This window comes from Oryctolagus cuniculus, chromosome 17 (assembly GCF_964237555.1).
Source record: "Oryctolagus cuniculus chromosome 17, mOryCun1.1, whole genome shotgun sequence".
Lineage (NCBI taxonomy): Eukaryota > Metazoa > Chordata > Mammalia > Lagomorpha > Leporidae > Oryctolagus > Oryctolagus cuniculus.
The window spans coordinates 54,316,684-54,336,649 of record NC_091448.1 but is presented as its reverse complement, the minus strand read 5'-3'; the positions used below and the strand labels follow the sequence as shown (position 1 = coordinate 54,336,649).

At 51.0% G+C, this 19,966-nt stretch overlaps 1 protein-coding gene across 4 annotated transcripts in view; it reads left to right on the top strand.

Annotated features, from left to right (window-relative positions):
* Positions 1-19,966, top strand: part of GAS7 (growth arrest specific 7) — a 248,566-nt gene that overhangs the window by 80,733 nt on the left and 147,867 nt on the right. The window contains exon 1 of one of the 4 annotated variants that reach the window (XM_051824484.2): positions 6,794-6,910. The exons of 2 other annotated variants lie outside the window; for them this stretch is intronic. The gene's annotated coding sequence lies outside the window, so the exon portion shown is untranslated. Of the gene's footprint in view, positions 1-6,793; positions 6,911-13,963; positions 13,984-19,966 lie in introns of those variants that run through there. One more of the 4 variants, XM_051824483.2, reaches the window with a different exon arrangement.

Genomic DNA, 19,966 nt, shown 5'->3' with positions numbered 1-19,966 from the left:
GGGCAAGGAGGATCGGGGAAGGATGAGCCTCCGCAGGAAGACTCCTTCCTACCGCCTCCTGTGGGGCATTTTGACAACTTCCTGAGTTGGAGGAGGCGACATTTGCCCCCACGCGCCTGCAGACCGCTGATGAAGTGTGGTTCCTCATGAACCTGCAGCTGTGTTATTCCACTCCCCGCCTTCCCCACCCATACGCCCGCCAGTCCCACCAGGGGCTCCCCTCCCTTCCTCCTTCCCTCCCTCCCTCCTTCTGCCGGCTGGTGACTCACCCTGGTCTTGTGCAACAGCTCTCCGAGCGCACCCCTGCTGATGTCTTTCGTTTGGGTTAATGCTTTCCACATTTAGGTCTGGAGACACAGTGTGGCTCATCGCCACAACCACCAACACCCCAGTGCCTGCTGCCGAAGGCCATCGAACTGATGCACAGAGGACAGCTTGGAGCTGTCCGGTGTGCAGCTGGCCAAGCCTCCCCAGCCCCTTCCTTGCCTCCAAAGCAGAGGTGAAGCCGGGAAGGCGGTACCTACTCCGCACTCGCCGGGGACTCGCACTCACATCCGTTGCCTGTGAAGGAGGCGCATCTGGGGTTGGTGCTGAGAGGCGATAGCACGAGCCTGGGCTGACCGCTCAAAGGAGCCGTGTTTGGGGAAGTGAGAGGCAGAAGTTGTAGGGTGTGGCAAATGCTATCTGTGTGGCTCTACGAGGTGTCGCCCAGCAGCCTATGTGGTTTTTCTCTCTTTTTCCTCTTAGAACAATAATATTACCTTAGTTGCCATGGTGTTGTTGTGGGGGTGGCTGGTTGGACGCTGCCCTGATGCAGGCTGGTATCTGGCATCCATGGTGATTATCAGATGGCAGCCACTGGACCTGCTTAGATTCTTTTCCTCCCTTGGAGTGAGAAGCTGGCAGAAGGTTTGCCCTGCCCTTAGCCGGGATGCTGGGGTGTGACCGTGTCCCGGTCAGAAACAGGACCCCAAAGCTGCAGTGTCGGTTGGGGGCACACTTTCCCCTGTCCTTCTCAAGGCTGCATGACTGCCCGGGTGTGCTGAGGGCCAGCGTTAGGGACAGACCCCAAGGGAAAGCATGCACAGAGCAGAGAGGGGGACTTGAGGTGCACGGGGCTGCCAAGCAGCTGTGACATGGGCCCAGCCACCTGTGCTGCCTTCCCACTGTGATCCAGAAGTGTGTTTGCAACTCCTGTTCAATAGTCGAATATACACACAAACATCTGCAGGTGCACTTTTCCCTGCAATGGGTTTATGTCCCAGTGCATCCATTGCAAATTGAAACTGTAGGTCAGGGAGGTGTTTCCTACACCCACGCTTGAGCATCACAGCACAGTTCTCCATGGCAGGTCGGCAACAGGTGAAGGAACCAAGCGAAAAATCAAAAGCGACTTCTGCGCCCTCGGGACAAAGGACTTGGGAAGGTGAACGTCTGAGGTTTTCCTGGGGACAGGGAGCTGCACACACTGCCGCTGTCCCCAATATTGCCATAGAGGACCTGACCCATGGCACTGCCTGGGCGGAGATCCGGATTCAAAGTTCAACATACGATTCCTACTGAATGTGCAGTCCTCATTGTAAAACTGAGCCATCCCAAGTTGGGGCCCGCATGGTGTTTTTATTTGTTGGTTGCTGATTGGGTAGTGTATGCTCAGGTCTGAAATTAGAATAGTACAAAGGATCGGAGAGTGGAATGTTGGTCTCTCTCCTATCCTTGGCCTTTCCCTTCCCCAGAGGCAAACAGAGGACAGTTTCTTGTGGGTACTTCCACAAGTAGTTTGGGCCTTGACAAATCAGTGTGTCCCTTTATTGTCCTGAACACAGGTGTTCCTTCCTCTCATGCACTTTGCTGCTGCGTTGTTATTTAGGTTCTGAAATGCATCCTGGAGTTGAATCAATAGACAGGGGCTTGCCTCTTCTTTTTAACGCCTTCCCAACTCGTGTCATTGATAGGTACATGGTTTGCTTCTGATGCTTTCCCTGTTGCTGCCGTGGGTAACTGTGTGTACTCATCATTTCCCTGGTGGGTGGCATTTCTGAAGAATAAATTCCTCAGGTTGAAAGGCTGGAACTGAGAGTGTGTGTGTTTGATTTTGATGAAAGGGGTCGGATTGCCTCTAACCAGACTGTTGTAGTTCACATTTCCACCAGAGTGTGTAGGAGTACCTGCTTCTCCACAGTGTTACCAACACAGTGTATTTTCAGGGGCCGGCGCTGTGGCATAGTGGGTAAAGCTGCTGCCTGCAGTACCGGTATCCCATATGGGTGCCAGTGGCTGCTCCACTTCCAATCCAGCTCTCTGCTATGGCCTGGGAAAGCAGTGGAGGATGGCCCAAGTCCTTGGGCCCCTTAACCCATGTGGGAAACCCAGAAGAAGCTCCTGGCTCCTGGCTTTGGATCGGCACAGCTCCAGCTGTTGTGGCCATCTGGGAAGTGAACCAGCGTATGGAAGACTCTCTCTGCCTCTCCTTCTTGCTCTGTGTAACTCTGACTTTAAAGTAAATGAATAAATCTTTAAAAAAAATAGTGTGTTTTCAGATTTTAAACAATCCTCTATCTATCTACCCACCCACTCACCAACCCACCTACACGCTTACCTATGTATCAACTATCAACTATATCTATCCATCCTTCCATCCATCCATTCATCAATCCACCCACCTACTTACCTATCTATTTATCATCTATCATATCTATCTATCCACCCACCCACCCACCTACTTGCCTATGGACCTATCTATATATCATCCATCATATCTGTCGCTCCCCCTCTTCGTGGAGGAACGACACAGGACCCTGCATTGTTCTTTCGTCTGCTCGGCCCTCCCCGGGTTTGCTGCTGGTTCTTCCCGGGTTGGCTACTATCCCTTCCACCTCCGTGGAAGGGCAGTTCCCCCTGGCCACATTCCCCACTTCCGCAGGGGAGCGGCACACCACCGGCCAGCTCTCTGGGGGGCTGCACAGATGTTCCTTCAGATAGATGTTCCCCCTTAGATGTTCCCCTTAGATGTTCCTCGTGCATGCCGTCTCTCTCCTCCTTTATAGTCCTCCTCCGCCAATCCCAACTCGGCTGCCCACACGCCGAGTACGCTGCTCTCCTCCAATCAGGAGCAAGTCCTACAGTTTATTGGTTGAACTGGAGGCAGCTGTGCAGAAGCTGTTTACTTCTCTCCCAGCGCCACATTGTGGGAGAGCAGATGCATAGAATAAGTCTTAATTCCAGTAACTCAGTCTAGTCCGGTTTGCTCCCCACAGATCCCCCTTTCTTTTTATTTTTGGCGTTGATACGCGCCTGTCTTCGGTGCCCCGTGGCACACACTCTGCTCTGCTTGCTAGAGTTGCCACAGGTTCTTACAAGTCCTATCAATCAGGCAAACCGAATCCGGGTCCTCTCTTCGCCATGTTGTGAGGAGGTTTTTAGGCGCTGATGCGTGCCTGTATTCGGTGCCCCGCAGCGCATGCTCTGCTCTGCCTGCAGGGGCTTACAAGCCCTAACAATCAGGCAAACCGAATCCAAGCCTTCTCATTGCCATATTGTGGGGGAGACTTATTAGTGTTGGTTCGTGCCTATCTTCGGTGACCTGCAGCTCATACTCTGGTCGAGCTGCTTGCTGGTGCTTACCGCCTTAATCAGGCAGACCGAATCCAAGCCTCCTAATTGTTGTATTGTGGGGAGGCCTTACTGATGTTAATTCGTGCCTGTCTTCGGTGACCTGCGGCGCATAAGCTGCTAGCCGCCGCAGGTGCTCATCGCCTCACTTAATCAGGCAGACCGAATCCAAGCTTTCTCATTGCCATGTTGAAGGGAGGCCTTTCTATTTCTCTATTTCTCTATCTCCGGGCATTCCTATTTCTCCCATTTTACTTCTATCTTCCAGCATTCCTATTTCTCTCACTTTACTTCTAAACTTCTGTTTCTCTTATCCCCGCAGCTTCCCGCTCTCATTCTTATCCCCGCGGCTTCCCGGCTGCGCCCCGCCGGCGGGCTCCGCCCCGAGGCTGCTTCTCGGCGCCTCGCCCTGCCGGCAGCTTCCCGGCTCTGCGCCGCTTCAGCCAGCGCCTCTCTCATCTGCGCGGCTCGGCTTTGCGCGCACACTCCGCGGTCTCGCACTTAACCCTTTCGCGTCTGAACCACGGCCTCGCGCCAGCCCCGCGTTCCCTATGTACTTGAGCCCCACACGCTCTGTCTGCGCGCGGCAGCCTCCGCGAGTCACACAGCGTAGCTTACGTGTCCGCCACTAGCATTCAATCTAAGTTCCCCGGGCTAGCCTGGCGAATTCAACCCAGCTCACGTTTCCGCCCCACGATCTGGCTTCCCGTCCTTTGCTCCCCGGGCTAATCAGACGGATCCCAATCTGGCTTACGTTTCAGCTTCTGGTTTCAACTTTTCGCCCCCTATTCCCGGGCTAACTTGAGAATCCCAAAGTGGCTTTCGTTTCCGCCTTGGCCTGCCCCCCGCGGCTTCAATTTCCCTAACATTTTTCTCTACCCGGTATGTTTCCCCAAGCTTTCCTCCAACAATATTCCTCCCTCATTTCTCCTGGCCTCTCCCCACAGTCCGCGTCCGAGTCTGTTTGTTCTAGCTTTCACTTTCGCTTTCGACCTTAGAGATTTCTCCCAGCTTCCCCCCGTAGTCCGTATCTGAGTCTATGCCTAGGCTTTCAGTGGCTTCTTCCGGCACCTTTTTCGTCCGGCTTTTCCCTAGGCTGTTTGCTAGTCTCTCTCTCTGGTATTTTCCCATTTCTTCCCGTTTCTTCCCTCCTAAGTTTCCTATCTGAGTCAGGTTTCCTATCCGAGTCACGGCACCATTATGTCGCTCCCCCTCTTCGTGGAGGAACGACACAGGACCCTGCATTGTTCTTTCGTCTGCTCGGCCCTCCCCGGGTTTGCTGCTGGTTCTTCCCGGGTTGGCTACTATCCCTTCCACCTCCGTGGAAGGGCAGTTCCCCCTGGCCACATTCCCCACTTCCGCAGGGGAGCGGCACACCGCCGGCCGGCTCTCTGGGGGGCTGCACAGGTGTTCCTTCAGATAGATGTTCCCCCTTAGATGTTCCCCTTAGATGTTCCTCGTGCATGCCGTCTCTCTCCTCCTTTATAGTCCTCCTCCGCCAATCCCAACTCGGCTGCCCACACGCCGAGTACGCTGCTCTCCTCCAATCAGGAGCAAGTCCTACAGTTTATTGGTTGAACTGGAGGCAGCTGTGCAGAAGCTGTTTACTTCTCTCCCAGCGCCACATTGTGGGAGAGCAGATGCATAGAATTAGTCTTAATTCCAGTAACTCAGTCTAGTCCGGTTTGCTCCCCACAATATCTGTCAACCTATCCATCCATCCATCCATCCACCCACCCACCCACCTGCTTGCCTACTTACCTAACTACGTATCATCTATCATCTATATCTATCTTTTTTCTTTTTCTTTCTCTCTCTCTCTTTCTTTCTTTTCTTTCAGAGAGACAGGCACACACAGAGAGCTCCCATCCATTTGTTCACTCCCTGAATGACTGCAATGGCTGAGAGGCTGAAGCTGAGAGCCAGGAACTCAATCCAGGCCTTCAATGTGGCAAGAACCCAATCACTTGAGCCATCCCTGTTATCTCCCAGAGTCTGCATCAGCAAGAAACTGGAATCAGGAGCTGGAGGTGGGTACCAACTAGCACTTCAACAACAAAGCCAAACACCCACCCCAGATTTTTAAAATGCATGTATGGGAAAGTTCTTTTTTTATTTTTCCATTCAAGCCCTCTTCCCCCATGTCATCCCACACCACTGCTGCCTCTCTTGAGGGCAGTGAGCAGATGGGGCCCCAGCATATGAGTTTTTCAGAAAATTCATGAAAAATGCCTATTATGCAAAAACTATGCATGGGTTTCAAAAAAGTTTTTGTACCCAAATAAACCTACTTTTAAATTCTATTTTTTTCCAAAGAATTTTTAAAGAGTTTGCATTAGTTTCCTATTGTTTCTGTAACAAATGCCACAAACTTAGTGGCTTAATGCAAGCCCAACGTCTGAAAAGAGTCTTGCAAGACCAAAAATCAAGGTGTTGGCAGGGCTGGCTCCCCTGGAGGCTATAGGGGAGAATCTGTTCCTTTCTTTTCCACCTAGAAGCTCCTATCCTGGCTCCTGGCTCCATATCACACAGCCTTTTCTCCCCACTCCCGTCATGCTATTGACTTCTTCTCATGCTGACCCTGCCTTCCTCCTGGAAAGACCCTGTGACTGCATTGCAAGCTGCCCTGGTAAACCTGGGTCATTGCCTATCTCAGAATCCCTAGCAGAGACACACCCTGCAGATTCCTTTTTAATTTGCCATAGAAGGCAACCATTGCAGGTTCTGGTTATGAAGGTGTACGTATGTTTGGGGGCCGTTTTTTTCAGCCTGCTCCACGGGGTGCCTTTCCATCTTTAAAAGAAGAGTGAATCTGTGCAGGAGATGGTTATTAACCAAGTCAGTCACTTCCTAGTGTTCTGAGTTGGACAACATGGGTACAACCTCAGCCACTCGTGTTGACGGTCTGAAGTTCTAGAACAGTAGGTCTCAAATTTGACAAGCATCAGAATCACCCGAGGACAAAGTGCAGAGGCCCAGACCCTGCCCTCCCTCCGTGAGCCTGGGCCTGTGTATGCTTAATCAGCTCTCCACGGCAATGTCAACCTCACTGAAGTTTGGGAACTGTTGCTGTCAGGTATCTCAGGGATTATCTGCATGCCTCAGTGTGTGGGAGGTAGGTAGGTGCCAAAGCCAGGCTGCAGACAGGAAGTGCTGGAGAGGATCAGAGAGGAGGGGCTGGTGTCTGCAGAGGAGCTGCCACCTGAGCCACGCCTGGAAGGTAGGAGAAGGTGTGGCTTCCCTGAGAAGCAGAGCAAGGGTTCCAGGCAAGGGGAACAGCCTTAGCAGCAGCTCCAAGGTAGGAACTAGCATGCTACACTGGGGGACATGGAGGCATTTGGGAGCCAGAAGCGATAGGGGCAGGGAGTTGATTTGACAAGGGGAAGAGTGACAGGAGTGGCCTGCTGGTCCTGGCACGGTTGACTGGAGGGCAAAGGTAGGACTCTGTAGTCCCATCACGGTGGACTGGGTAAAGCCCAGGCTGGGTGGTGGCCGGGAAAGTGCTGATGGTTGTGAGGGGTTCAAGAGGAAACATGAATGTGATATTAATACTTACCCAGCAGAGTGTGTCTGGCAGCCTGCTGTGCAGGCACGGGTCGGGGAGCTGGAATGCCGAGATGAGTAAGACCGACAGGCTTCCTGATTTCATAAGCATACTTTGGAGTAGGGTGGGGTAGCTAGATAAGAAGCAGACACACATATACACAAACAAAAAAACTTCAGTGGGCAGTGAATGTGTTAGGGAGTTACACGGGCTTCTCTGATGGGGAATGACTGTCTGGCTTCTTTAGACTGGGGGCTTTGGCAAGGGGGGAGGGCGGTCTCTCTGAGCAGGTGACATTTAATTGATGTCTGGATCATAAAGTGGAGCTGGCCGTGAGCAGAAGGGGACAGCAAATGCCAAGGCGTAAGGCGGGATAAGGCTTTCCTCATCCAAGGAGCAGCTGGGGCAGCATTGCGCAGAACTTTCTAGAGTGATGAGAACTTTCTAGAGTGATGAGAACTTTCTAGAGTGATGAGAATTGTTCCATCACTGCATGACTCAGCATGGCAGTTGCTGGCCACGTGTGACTACTGACCACTCGCAGTGTGGCTAGTGAAACGGAGAAACTGAATCTCATGTTTTGCGTTTCAGTTCATTTAACTTCAAGTTAAAACTTAAGGAGAGAGAGAGACAGACAGACAGATAGGGATATCCCATTTGCTGGTTGGCTACCCAAATACCCACTATAGTTGAGACTGGACCAAGCCAAAGCTAAGAGCCAGGGACTCAGTCTGGATCTTCCACGTAGGTGGCAAGAACCCAATTACTTAAGCCATTTAGGTGCCTCCAGGGAGCACCTTAGCAGGAAACTGGAACTGGGAGCCAAGCTGGGCTCTCCAATATGAAATGTGGACGTCCCAGGTCTTAACCACTGTGCCAAATGCTTGCCCCTAATTTTAAGTTTATATAGCTGCCTGTGGATTTTAACTTTATGTAGCTGCAAATATTTGGCCTAGTGGTTAAAATGCTTTTTAAGGTGCCTGCATCCCATATTGGAGTGCCTGAGTTTGAGTCCTGGCCCTGCTTCTGAATCCAGATTTCTGCTAATATACACCCTGGGAGACAGCAGGTGATGGCTCAAGTAGTTGGGCCCCAACCACATGGGAGACCCAGATTGAGTTCCTGACTCCTGGCTTCAGCGTGGCCCAGCTCTGGTATTTGTCGGCATCAGCAGATGGGAGCTCTTGATCTTTCTCTCTGTCAATCTCTCAAATAAATAAAGATCTGTATGTGACCAGGGTCTCCTGCTTTGGACAGTACAGGGCCAGAAGGTCAAGATGGCTAGGGAGGGGGAGGATTACAATGATGTAAATTGAGGTAGACACAGGCAGAACTGATTGCTTTGTGAGTTTGGGTAGTTTGAGTTTTTAAAAGAGTAGTGCAAAGCCTTTGAATGACTTTAGCTAGGAGGTTGGCATAATCTGATTACTGTTGTGTAAGTTCGCTCTGACTGCCATGTTGAAAATGAATTGCAGGGACTGAGTGTGGAGCAAGGGGTCATTGTAATTGTAGAGGGAAATGGTGGTGGTGCCTTGGGAGCATGGTGGCAGTGATGGAGAAGGAGGAATGTGGATGGATCTGGGCTGAGCTTCAGGGAGAACAGACAGAGGGGAGAGGCATAGGATGTGGAAGGCAGGAGGATCCTAGATGTGGGGCTTAAGCAATAGAATGGACAGTGGTGCCATTTGCTAATATTGGATGTGGAGAGCAGGATTATTTTGCTTTGTTTCTAGAAGCTGGGAACATGAATTATTTGTTGCATTTCTTGGATTCCTCCTGAACTTGAAGGTGACAGGTAGCCAGGTGGCTGTTGAGTCTGGGAAAGGTCAAAGCTGGAGAGAAGAGTTTAGAGTCAGCAGGAAGTAGAGACTGTTGAAAGCCGTGGGATAGAGGCCAGCCACCAAGGAGAGAGGAGATAGAAAAGGAAGGGGGTGGGGCAGGAGAGGGGCCTGGGACACTGTGACCTTAAGGAGGATCGGGAAAGGAGATGACTTGAGAAGGCACGAGATGCCGTGGAGGCCGAGAGGGCTTCGTTCCAAGGAGGAGGAGATGTTGAATGCTGCCAGCTCACCAAGGACTGGAGAAGAGAAACCGTCCTTGGATTTGGTGACAGTGTGGAGGCCATTGGTGACATTGAGGCCAGTAGGCTCAGTGGATGGTTAGGAGAGACCTTGAGGTAAGAAAGTAGAAGCCATGACTACAGGTGACACTTTTGGTAAAAAGGAGTTTAGTGGCTTTTTTTTTTTTTGTTAAATTTACTTCACATGAAAGGCAGAGAGAGAGGGAGAGGACTCCCGTCCACTGGTTGATTTCCCAAATGCCCACAGCAGCCAGGGCTGGCCCAGACTGAAGCCAAAAGTCTGGAGCTCAATCCAGGTCTCCCACGCGGTAGCAGGGACCCAAGTACTTGAGCCATCACCTTCTGTCTCCGAGGGTGTGCGTTAGCAGGGAGCTGGAGTGGAGAAGAGATCTGGACTTGAACCCGTGTGCTCTGCTGTGGGATGCAAATGTCTCAAATGGCAACCTCAGTGCTGCACCAGGCGCCTGCCCTTTGATAAAAGTGCGAGGAGAAGCAAAGGAATAAGCAGAGACTGAAATACAGGGGCCAAAGGAATTCTGTTTTGTTTTTAACATAGAGGCTGGTAGGTGGGAGGCAGAGAGGTTGCTTTTATATTTTTTAATTAATTAATTTTTTATTTTATTATAAATCATTAATTTTTAATTTTTATATATGTATTTGAAAGGCAGAGTTACAGAGAGGCAGAGAGAGAGAGAGAGAAAGAGAGGTAGAGATAGATAGAGTTCTTCTATCTGCTGGTTCACTCCCCAAGATGGCTGCAATGGTCAGAGCTGCGCTGATCTGGAGCCAGGAGCTTCCTCCAGGTCTCCCATGCAAGTACAGGGGCCCAAGCACTTGGGCCATCTTCCACTGCTTTCTCAGGCCATAGCAGAGAGCTGGACTGGAAGTGGAGCAGCCAGGACTTGAACTGGCACTCATATGGGATGCCGGCACTGCAGGTGGCAGCTTTATTCGCTATGCCACAGCACCGAAGGGATTACCTTTGGTAGGAGGAGGGCACTTTGGTCACTGTTGCAGGAAGGAAAGCTGAGAGGGTGGGTGCTGGTGTGGGCAGGGTGGACTTGGTTGATGAGCAGTTACTGTTAGGAGAGGTTTCTCCTGTCTTTCTAAGTGAAGTATGAGGCAAGGCCGCCCTCTAAGAAATGAAGTTATTGTTTTGGAAAATTAAAGACCAACCCACCAGGTACCTAAAGCAGGGTTGCTAGATGGCTTTTGTTGTGCTCCTCAAACTTGGCTGTACAAGCCAGCTCCTGGGAATTTGTTAAAATTCTACATGTCACATTGGCCTGCGCCGTGGCTCACTAGGCTAATCCTCCGCCTATGGCACCAACACCCCAGGTTCTAGTCCCGGTTAGGGCGCCGGATTCTATCCCGGTTGCTCCTCTTCCAGTCCAGCTCTCTGCTGTGGCCCGGGGGTGCAGTGGAGGATGGCCCAGGTCCTTGGGCCCTGCACCCTCATGGGAGACCAGGAGGAAGCACCTGGCCCCTGGCTTTGGATCGACACAGCGTGTCGGCCATAGCGACCACTTGGAGGGGGTTAACCAATGGAAAAAGGAAGACCTTTCTCTCTGTCTAACTCTGCTTGTCAAAAAAAAAATAATAATAATAATAATTCTACATGTCGCATATACTCCCAGGTGGTTGTGTTGCTGCTGGTCCCTGGTTCCCACTTTGAGTAGCAAGACTCCACCATGTTGCTGTGTGTGGGAGGCTTAGGGAGAGACACAGTGTAGAAACATGATGTCTAGGATGGAGCAGAGTAGTGAGGGATCGGTGCCTAGCAGAGATTTGTGGATATTCACTTAAAGCAGGTTTCTCTCTTTGAATGCTCCTCTGTTGATTCTGATCTTCACCCAGGTGTGAGAAATGCTGATTTAAAATACCAGGTCAAGAGATGACCATGGGAGTGGGAAGCCAAGATCGGGTAGAAGCAGGGCTGCTTCTAGAATGTGTGGGTCCTTGTCTTTGTAGACCATTTGAGTCACTTAAAATCAGCATGCCAAGGCCATTCTTACAGCTCAGTCTTCCATAGTCCCACCATGTAAACTGCCAGGAGTGGTCTACCCATTAGGCTGCTTTTTTGGAAACTTTACAAATCCTGGGATATCCCCATAGGCACCCTGTCCAGAGCTCCTTGGGACATCTGGTCTACCTTGTGCATGGGATTCGTAAGGGGAAGGAGATATACAGACGTGGGAAAGAGGTTGCTCAGGTGAATCTGCCAGTTCCTGCTGCTTTTGTAAATCCCTGAGAAAATTTCAAAAGAAAGCAGTTGAAGGGCAGGGCTCCTTGAGTCATGTAGCCTGGTCAGGAGCAAGTGTAGAACCAAGGAGGTTGAAAAACTGAGTGCCCGGTTTACACAATGGGCTGTTATCATGTGGTTGTCAAAACTCGTGATGGAAGTCAGGGGCCAAAGCACCTCTTTGATAAATGACAGGGCACATCCAGACGAGATAGTGAAGACTGCGCCACGGAGGAGTTGTGTTGAAATCTAATCACTCTGGGTTGTAAGTGGTAGCTGCCCAAGACAAAATGGTTTAGCAACAACAAAAAATTTGGGTTGAATGGATTTATTTGCCCTCATAAGCAAAAACCCCATAGGTGCACAGCTGCAGGTGCGGGCCCCTTCTAGACATGTGTTGGGCAGCCTCTAGGATGGTCTCCAATGATCCCTGCCTCCAAGAGTGTGGATGGGGCTTGGTAGCTTGTTTCTAACTACAGAAATGTTGCAATGGGTTACAGGGTGTCTGGGACTTCTCTTGCCTTCTTGCTAGCTGGTTCTGAGGAAAGCCAGTTGCCCTCTTGTGAGCTATTCCAGGGAGACACTCACACGGCAAAGAATCAATGCTCTGCCAGCCATCAAGGACCTAAGGTCTGCAAACAGCCACGTCAGTGGACTGGGAGACAGATTCTCCCACAACTGAGCCTTGAGATGGCTTGAGCCCTGACTGCCATCTGGATTTCTGCCTTGAGAGGAACCTTGAGTGATGCTCAGGCTCTGAGAAAGCTGTGCCCAGTCACCTGCTCCCCAGAAACTGGGGCTGCTAAGTGCTGATTGTTTTAAGCCACTGTGTGTTGGGTGAATTTGATATGCAGCAATAAAAAACTAACAGAGGAGGCCGGCGCTGCGGCTCAATAGGCTAATCCTCTGCCTAGCGGTGCCGACACACCGGGTTCTAGTCCCGGTCAGGGCGCCGGATTCTGTCTCGGTTGCCCCTCTTCCAGGCCAGCTTTCTGCTGTGGCCCGGGAGTGCAGTGGAGGATGGCCCAAGTGCTTGGGCCCTGCACCCCATGGGAGACCAGGATAAGCACCTGGCTCCTGCCTTCGGATCAGCGCGGTGCGCCGGCCGCGGCGGCCATTGGAGGGTGAACCAACGGTAAAGGAAGACCTTTCTCTCTTTCTCTCTTTCTCTCACTGTCCACTCTGCCTGTAAAAAAAAAAAAAAAAAACAACAACAACTAACAGAGGAGGTAAAGGCAGTGTCATCTGGAGTTTGCATCTCTTGGCTTTGCTTTTCTCTGTATTGGTGTCATGTTCTAGTATAGCCACCTCCTTAGAAGGATCCTTTAAAAAGAAAAGGAAAGGAAGCAGAAAGATCCCACCCAGAGCCTGGGGTGATGTGGTTGGGAGGCAGGATCAGCCCTGTCTTCACTACCTGGGCTTGGAAGGGAGCAAAGGTGGTATCCAAGGAAAATCACAATTTGGTTCCTGAAGGAAGAGAAGGGATTTCATTGAAAACGTAACTGGTGAGGTGAGAGTGTCGGAATCCTTGACATTTGCCTGGATGGGATTCAAGAGATTCTTTTTGTTTTTAAGATTTATGTATTGTATCTGAAGTGACAGAGAAAAAGAAGAGGAGGGGAGAGAGAGAGAGAGAGGGAGGGAGAGAGGGAGAGAGGGAGAGAGATCTTGCATCTGCTGGTTCACCTTACAAGTGATAGCAGCAGCTGGGGTTGAATCAAACTAAAACTAGGAGCCAGGCACTCCATCTGGCTCTCCTGCGTGTGTGGCAGGGACCCATTTGGGCCTAGGCACATTAGCAGGAAGCTGGATCAGAAGCATGGACTTGAATGAGGTGCTCTGTGTCGGGATGCAGCTTAGCCCGTTGTACCGCATCTGCCCCAGTTAGAGAGATCTGGTCCACCTCTTAGGCAAGGCGGGAAGTGGAATGGTTGGTGTCGCAGAAGTCGATGGAAAAGTCCCCAGGTATCAAAGCAAAAGCTGCAAGGAGACCCACGGGAACAAGGACTGAGAAAACGTCTGTGGGCTGTGGCGTCTGTATTTGTGGCTCGTGTCCACGTTAGGAAGGGAGAAAGTTGGTGAGGATGCCGAGGCAGGCAGGTGTAGACTGCTCTTTTTAGGATTAGGCAATAAGGTTTTGATCATCTGTGCTAAATAGGACATAGTGTTTCAGATTGGGCTAGAAATAAAATGAAACCCACCACAAAATGTCAAGGTTGCATGGAGCCATGTAAGTCACTCATTTCAACTGTTCATTAAACGTGGATAACTCCACCAAGTCTTCTTTTAACCCAACGTTTCCATTCTTCCTTCTGGGCCGTTAGAACTTCTAACAAGGAGAATAGATGGCTTTCAGCGTTCTCTTATCTCTTTCCATTTCTGGTCTCTAAAGAGCAAGACCACTAAACAAAGAATATTCTTCCTGCCCAGGGAGAAGTAGGAGTCCTGACCCTAGGCTGCCTCTGTTGTGTGTTGGGCAGGAAAGAGAAGCTGACACAGTCCTCGGTGAGTTTGCAGGGGATTTCTCTTCTCAGGCTCTTAGTCTCGGGGGTGTGTTGAGTTGGTGAGACCATAGCTTTGGGGAGAAGGACGGGGCAGAGCGTACCCCAGGGCAGGCTCAGTTGGGTGATTGACTTTTCAGAAACCACAGATGTTCAGCTTCCTTTTCCACATCACGTGTTGCATCTGTAGATGCGTTTGCATCTTAACGGCCTTGTGCCCTCCCTGGGATGTGTCTTTTTCCATTGTATTGGATGTCAAAAAAAAAAAAAAAAAAAAAAACAACAACAACAACAACAAAAAAAACCCTGAAATACATTGGAGAAACAGTTAAGAAACACAATTTATTTTTCACTCCCACCAACATCAGCATGCCCTCAGTACAAGGGTAGGAAACTGACATCAGCCAAATCCACCCCCAGGACAGTGGAAAGAGCCTCCGTCAGACCACTTAAGGCTGTGACCATATTTAAGTTTTTCATGGGCCAGAAAGGATGACAAAATCCCTGCCTTCTTGGGCTGCGCCCAGCTGCAGGCAAAGCTGCCAGCTTCAGCATTTATGGAGGAAGCCTGGCGGGGCCATGTGGAACCTGTTCTAGGGAGCTCCACGGGAATGCATCCCGGGCGGGCAGGCGTGTTGCACCGGGCTGGCGGGGCAGGCTCTGTTTGGTAAACAGGGGTGCGGTGGAGGGAGGGGTTGGATGGGCGTGTCCCCACCTCCCCCACATTCTCTGATGACTCAGTGCTGCCTTGCTGGAAGGGGCTTCCAGGAGAGCTCATCCCATCCAGCAGGCACTTCAGAAGCGGGAGGAAAGGCTGTAGGTACTGGTCTCTCACCGCCACATTCGCAGCTGCCACTGTGCTTCTCTTCACGGGGTTTAATTAGCTGTATTCCAGAGGGAGGGAAGGAGAGTGCTGGGCCCCGGGGGATGTGCATGGCTTCCACGGCCCTGAGCTGACCCTGTACCTCGTGTTACACCTGTCATACCTATACCTGGACCCTGTACCTCCTATTATTATACCTGTCATGCCTTTCCTATAATCTTCATGCCTGGAAATCGTATAATCCTACCTTATTCACGCCCCCTACCCTGTTAGCCATGGGACAAGAAGGGCTGGTCCATTTCTGGTGAACAAAGGCTTCTTTCCTGCTTGGTTTCTTCCCATTAGGCTCATGGTATGGGCTGACCATGTAGTAAATATCTAGGCAGAAGAAGTCATCAGTGGGCAAGTCCATGTTCTTGGGCTTTGTGGGGAGTGTGGTTAGAAGGTTGGTTTAGCATCCACCAAGGAAGCTGCCTCCTGCTTTCCTGGCCAGACTAGCCCTGGGTGGTCATGGCAGGAGGGCGTGGGGGAGGAGGCACCAGACAGCTACTCCCACCCAGTGCATCCCTCCTTCTCCACCCAGACTCTTCTTCATTCCACCTGCTCTGACTGCCCCAGCACCCTCAAGAGTTCCCCTGGGAGAAGAGAGAGAGAGCAGCTTACAGGGACATAAGGGTGGCTGGGGGATTCAAGGCCCCCCTCCCCCAAGGGTCTGTTGGACAAGAGGAAGGAACTCCCAATGGTACTTTTTTTTTTTACTTCCACCCTCTGATCTTCATGAAGGGAGTACAGAAGTTGTTGAGTGTGTGCCTGCTGTGCCCGCTTGCAGATTCAGACGAGGGCATGGAGCCCACATGGGTTCTTACAGCTCTGAGATCATGCATTTGTAAGAACTTGAAAAACAAAGCAGCCTGGTGGAGTTCACGGCTCGGCACTTGCACTTGTGCCCGTGGGAGCTTCACCCGATTGACACGCCTGGCGACTTCGGCTGTCCTGGTTTTTGGAGGCAAGCTGTGTGCACCAAAATAAGCCCATGCTTTTCATCCCGTTTCTTAGGAATTTTTTGAAGTTCCCGCATATGAACTCATACTGTCTACTGGGTTCTGTCAAAGACCTTTCTCCCTACATGGGATCTGTCTCCTCTTCTTCTTTTTCCTGCTCTGAGCGGACAACTGCGGTTGTAGGAACTGCAGCCAGAAACAGATACCCAGGGAGTGCTGCTTAAGATCTTAGTTCCAACTGAGGGTTTAAATAAACAGCTCTGTGGAAGTCCTGGTCTCCGAAGACATTTCTTTGCTGTGGGCTCTCTTTCTAGGAACGCTTTGGAGGGAGCTGCCCTTTGGAGGGCAGGAATGGCTGCGTGGGCTTAGTTGATCTTTTCTTCTAAAACACACTTATTATGTTTTCTCTCTTTTTGATTTTTTTTTTAAATTTGAATGCAGAGTGACAGGGACATTGGCAGGAAGCTGGATCGGAAGCAGGGAGTAGGCGGGACTTGAACCAGGCACTCCCGTGTGGGATGCAGGTGTCTCCGTCAGCAGCTTCACCCGCTGCGCCACAACACCCACCAGGCTTAGTTCATCTTGAGGACGCTTTTTGTGTTGGCTGCCAGGTTCCATGGAAATCAAAGGCTTACTCTCACTGAAGAGGTCTCCACCTCACACAGACTCCCTCTTACTTTTTCCTACGGTTATTTTTTCTTTATCTGATTTTGCATGCTGGGTGGCTGGATTAGGCAAGACATCGCATGGGAAGCTCCAGCGGTTCACGTTCCTGATCCTCATCATCTCAGACAAGCTCTGGTTCTCCCACAGCCGCCCCCTCCTCCCAGCGAACTTCAACTCCTTTCCTGGGCTCCGTGTCCACACTGCACCCTGCCTTGTCTTCCAGCCTGGAAAGCGGCCGCTCCAGAAATAGGGCAGCATGGCAACGGGCCCTGTGTAATTACAGATGATTTATTTCCTTGTTAGAGACACCGGGCCCGTGAGGATCCACCTTGAATCCATTCACATCACCTGGCCGAGCCTCATAAAACGATGCTTGGCAATTAGTGCCGCGTGGGGTCGCCCTCCAGCCTGGGCCTGCACAAGTTTAATGTGAGTGAAAGCGTGGCCAAGGAACTTCAATGTTGGGAAGCTTGGGTCCCCTCATTGCTTCAGATTAGGAGCTCAGAGAATGGAAATGCCAGAAGCAAGAGGATTGATCACCCACGGTCCACAGTCAGGCTGCCTGTGGTCTTTTTTTTTTTTTAAAAAAAAAAAAAAAAAAAAGGATGTATCTATTTATTTGAAAGGCAAAGTTGGGGGGAGGGAGAGAGAGAGAGAGGGAATCTTCCATATGGCTCTCTAAATGACTGCAAAAGCCAGGGCTGGGCCAGGTTGAAACCAATAGCCTGGAACTCCATCTGGGTCTCCCATGAGGGTGGCAGAGGCCCAAGCACTTGGACCATCTTCCTCTGTCTTTCCAGGCACATTAGCAGGGAGCTGGATCAGAAATGGAGCAGCCAGGACTTGAACCAGCACCCCTATGGGATGCGCCACTATGCCACAACACCTACCACTCCATCCCTTCTAAAACCACCCTGCCAACCCCTAATTGAAACCCCAGACAGATAGACAGCTATGCTGGCTCCCTAATCTATCCATCCACATGTTTTTAAAAGCAGGCCACGGTCCCTCCCTCCTACTTCACAAAGTTTGTATTTATTTGAAAGACAGAGAGACAGACACAGATAGATTTTCCTTCCACTGGTTCACTCCTCAAATGGCCTACAGCAGACAGGGCTGGACCAAGCTGAAGCCAAGAGTCTGGAACTCAGTCTGAGTTCACATGGGTGGCAAGGAACCCAGGTACTTGAGCCATCACAGGCTGCCTCCTAGGGTGCAGATTAGCGGGAAGCTGGAATTGGGAGTGGACTGGGCTCAAACCCAGGCTCCTTTGATATGGGATGTTGTCGTCCCAAGCGGCCTTCTAAACACCATGCCAAATGCCCCTCCTCCACTTTTGCAGGCTTGAATGTCCCAAAGCAAAAATCTGTAATCCAAAAAGCTCCAAAACCTGGGAATTTCTGAGTACCGACAGGACGTCACAAGTAGAAAATTCCACACCATGGAACTTTGTTTCCTGCACAGAATTGTTGACAATATTGTATAAGATTGCATTTAAGGCTGTGTTGTTTAAGGTGGAGCTGTAACATAAACAAATTTCCTGTTAAGGCTGGGTGCCATCCCTGAGAGATCTCATTATGTATATGCAAATATTTGAGAATCCAAAAATTATCTGAAAGCCAAAATACTTCTTTTTTTAAAAAAAAAAAAGATTTATTTATTTATTTGAAAGTCAGAGTAACATAGAGAGAAGGAGAGGCAGAGAGAAGTAGAGGCAGAGAGAGAGAGGTCTTCCATCCGCTGGTTCACTCCCCAATTGGCCGCATTGGCCAAAGCTGGGCTGGTCTGAAGCCAGGAGCCAGGAGCTTCTTCTGGGTCTCCTATGTGGGTGCAGGGGCCCAAGGACTTGGGCCATCTTCTACTGCTTTCCCAGGCTGTAGCAGAGAGCTGGATCAGAAGTGGAGAAGCCGGGACTCGAACTGGTGCCCATATGGGATGCCGGCACTGCAGGCAGCAGCTTTACCCGCTATGCCACAGCGCCAGCCCCCAAAATACTTCGATCTCAAGCCTTTCCCACAAGGGAGGCTCCGCCTGCACACACTTGGCTGTGGGCTGCATCTGAGGTGAGAGGTGTGCCGTGCCTGCTGGCGTCTCTTCTCCCGGCACGTGGCTGTCTCAGGATCTCCCGCTGGCTCTCCCACACATACCTATCCCACTGATGAGTTTCCATTACTAGCTTTGTTGGAGATCCTTACAGACCCGTGGATTTTTTAGAACCAAGAAGGGCCTGGGCGTTCAGCACTGCTTCCCGTTCTGTGTGATCAGAGGTCAGAAAAGCTGACAAGTGCTACTGTGGAGATGTGGATCGCGTGCCCCTCGAAAGATCCTGACCCCGGTCTTCATCACTGATGCCATCTTTGGGGGCAGGGTGCCTGCACAGCTGACCACAGGTGATGTGCTTTCCTATGTTGTGTGCGGAGCTGTCTTGGGGGAGACCGACCGACCTCACTCTGAATCCCAGCCAGATGGAGATGCTCCAGGCCTTGCACCTCCTCCTCTGGTTGGTGGATTTTTAGGGTTTTTCCATGCATTGCAGAGCTTTGCTGGGAAGGGCAAGTTTTCCCTTTGCTGAGAGAGAAAACCAAACATTTCCTCTAAGCCTTGGGTTTTGTTGGGCCCTTGGCAGTATTTGCGGGTACCCAGCGGAGTTCCTCTGGTAAATTGAGAGTCGCTCGGCAAGTCTTCCAGGTTGCTCTGATGGGATCCTCAACTTCTGAGCTGAGGGGACCCTGGGGTAGCTTTGCCATTGCCGCTGTAGCTCTCACTGCACCCACCTCTGCTCTCTGTGGGGCTTGAACAGACCTTATTGTGTTTCCATGAGATAGTGGCTGTGTAGTATCCTTCCAGGACTCCTGGTCGTCCTCTCTAGAAATGTGTATGACTGACCGCATGGGTGTGAGGTTATACCTGACCCATGGTGGGGTCTGGCAGGATTGACTCTTCCATGTGCCACCTTTCAGGGTTTATGAAAGAGCTTTGGTCTGAAATCCAAGTTCTCCACCCCCCAGCATTTCCCATTGTTTTAGGTGTGTACCAACTAAAATCAGTCCCTTTCTGTGCCATGTTTAATTCCTTACCCAACACTTGGCCTTGGCTCTTCACCTATTTAGAGAACCCAGCTTCCTTCCACTACATCCGTGATGGGCTCTGAGCCAGGTATTGGGAAAGTCGTGTGAGAACAAAGGTGACCAGGCACCCCTGGCTCTCACAGTCTCCGAGGGGGCACACACAGACCCCAGCTATCTTGCCAGATACAATCAGCACACACATTCCAGGCTGATGAGCTAAGGGCTTTGGACTGGGCTCCTGCGATGCCAGAAGTGTGAGTCACTTGGTTACAGGTATGAACAACGGCGAGCATGCTCTGTTGCCATGGGAACAGGAACGTTTCTTCGTCTCAAAGCAGTGCGAATTCACTTCCACAGCTCTGGGGTGGGGAGGCTTCCCACGTCATTTAGGCTGGTCCTCACCTCTGTTCTGTGTCACCTTAGCCATTG